The sequence below is a fragment of the Urocampus carinirostris genome, chromosome 13 (genome assembly GCF_059441175.1).
Source record: "Urocampus carinirostris isolate Australia breed hairy pipefish chromosome 13, RoL_Ucar_1.0, whole genome shotgun sequence".
NCBI lineage: Eukaryota > Metazoa > Chordata > Actinopteri > Syngnathiformes > Syngnathidae > Urocampus > Urocampus carinirostris.
In genome coordinates, this window is record NC_142361.1 from 34658650 (window position 1) to 34661218 (window position 2569).

The 2569-nt window shown below is 48.9% G+C and overlaps 1 non-coding gene across 1 annotated transcript; it reads right to left on the reverse strand.

Moving 5' to 3' along the window:
• Positions 1-1089: 1089 nt before the first annotated feature.
• Positions 1090-1208, reverse strand: LOC148354413 (5S ribosomal RNA). Its single transcript, XR_015852617.1, has one exon. It is a non-coding gene; the product is annotated as a 5S ribosomal RNA (ribosomal RNA).
• Positions 1209-2569: the final 1361 nt, after the last annotated feature.

The following is a 2569-nucleotide window of genomic DNA, read 5'->3' on the forward strand; positions in this document are numbered from 1 at the left end:
GGGGTGTAGAAATTGATGTACGAGACCAAGTCATCTGCCTTAGAAGTCAAACATTGGGCATTAATGAGATGAATCAAGGGGCTGTTCAATAAAGGCGAAGGCGACCTTAGGCATTTCCCGGCTTGACAATAATTTTCCCGTCCCGTATAATAATGTTTACTTCACCTTCGTCCCGACGGCGCTTAAGTTCGTCCTGTAGTTCCCTGTCGCGTTCCCTTTCTTTTGGTGTCATATCTGGACGAACAAATCCAGAAGACAACGTCGGGAAGGTACTTTTCACCCGATTGAATCCACGGAGAAACGCCAGCCTTGATCTTGTATTCCGGAATCGGATCTTCACAATCCTGGGTTTACCATCATTCCTCAGCCTTCCATCACGAAAAACTTCCAGAATGTCCTGTTTCTCTACTCCCGGGACTGCTTCGGCGACTTCCTGAAAGAGCTGGGAATCCTGGACAGCTTCCCCATTTTCTCGATGTGTCTTTGCTCCAACCACCACGAGATTATGCTTCCTAGCCTCCTTTGCTAGCATTTCCTCCATTAGGCTAGTCGACATTCTGGCAACTTCTGGCATCATCTGCGTCATGATCTCTCGGACCAAAGTTGGTACCATGGCCTTCACGGTTTCACGGACAGTGGAGACCAAATCAGCAGAGTTCAGGGCACCGCACGGCCCAGACGACCCGGATAGAGGCACCGGAGTGCTATCCACGTAGGTGAACACCGTTCCAGAGCTACTCAGAGAGGCGTAAGAATCCTTATCATCAGCGGATAAGCCGGGAACGCAGGACTTGCAGATGTAAGTAGCTTGCTTATCCTGTATCGCGAGGCTTAGGTCCTGAACTGATAGTCCAGAGCACTCATAGTGAATATAGTGTTTGCAGTGACTGCACTGGATCATTGCTCCATGGTCCACGGCACCGCAAAAACATGGTTTAGAAACTGCCTTTCTAGGCGCCATATCAAATAAATCAAAAACTCAGTTCAATTATTGGGTAAAACAAAACAAAAACTTCGACTCGACTTCAAAATACGGCATTTCGGACCCGCCGCATTTTCGCGCGCTTGCGTGCCACTTCCGCTTCCTCGAGCTTACAGCACCTGGTATTCCCAGGCGGTCTCCCATCCAAGTACTAACCAGGCCCGACCCTGCTTAGCTTTCGAGATCGGACGAGATCGGGCGTGTTCAGGGTAGTATGGCCGTAAGTATTACAAATACTTTATTTTCATTTTGCCAAAATAGAAATCGCCACCATGTCACGGTTGCCATGGCGCCCAATTGGTCCCGCCCGTGTGGCGCCAGCTGCAGCCTGTTGACAGATTGTCTCCCTGTCAGTATTTAAACTCTGTCCTGTCAGTCCCTTTTTGTCAGTCTGTCTGCGAATCTCTGATTTTACACGGCAAGCCCTTTTTCGCCTGTCCTGTTTTTTGCTCCTGTTTATCTCCCGCTATGATATGTTTTGATCTCGACCACGTCTGCTCTCCCGTCCCGAATTACGAACTGTTTTGATCTCGACCACGTCTGCTCTCCCGTCCCGAATTATGACCTGTTTTGATCTCAACCACGTCTACTCTCCTCTCCTGGCTTTCGACTCATTGCTGATCTCGACCACGTTTTTTTGCTCTCCTGTCCCGGCTACTGACCTGTTTTTTCCACTCCCGACACCGCCATCGCTCTCCACGGAAGTCCCACTTCTGCGTTCAGAGCAACCTGCTTCCCACGTCCAGCAATCACTGGATCGTGGGCGCAACCCTTTCCCTTTCTTCTAATAAAACTTGTGAGAAACGTTACGCGAGGGGGTCCTGTTTCTGTTCTGGTCCTGACACACCAAGCACATAATTCAAACCCAAGACCTCAGAACAGTTATGAAAGATGTCTTACCACTTTGTTACTGTCTACAGGAAAAGAAGGAATTTGAATATGTCACGTATATTCCATTACCCCCCAAGCCTTTTTATACAAACAGTAGCAAAACTGCATTACAACCTTAAAGGAGACGTATGACACAATGTTTTTCCTGCACATAAACAGCACTCATGCGTCTTCATTAAAGGCCTCAAACTGGAATTATTCTAGAATAATACGCAAAGCATAACAAATTACAGTACACTTAAGAATCACTTGTCACACTCAGTTTTGCACAGCAGTTTTTCACTTGAATGCAGAGTAAGGCTTCTATTACTCTGACAACCACAGTCTAACTTGGGGAATTTTGAGTGATATCAGTTTTGCAGGGGCAGCACGGCGGCGCAGTGGTTAGCGCTTGTGCGGCACAGTTCATGTCATGGGAACCTGTCGTGGGTTCAAATCCAGCTCCAGACTTCCTGTGCGGAGTTTGTATGTTCTCCCCGTGCTTGCGTGGGTTTCCTCCGGGTACTCCGGTTCCCTCCCACATTCCAAAAACATGCATTTCAGGTAAATCGGCCGGTCCAAATTGTCCCTAGGTGTGAATGAGCGAGTGAGTTGTCTGTCCCCGTGTGCTCTGCGATTGGCTGGCAACCAGTTCAGGGTGTCCCCTGCCCACTGCCCGATGACTGCTGGGATGGGCTCCAGAACCCCCGCGACCCT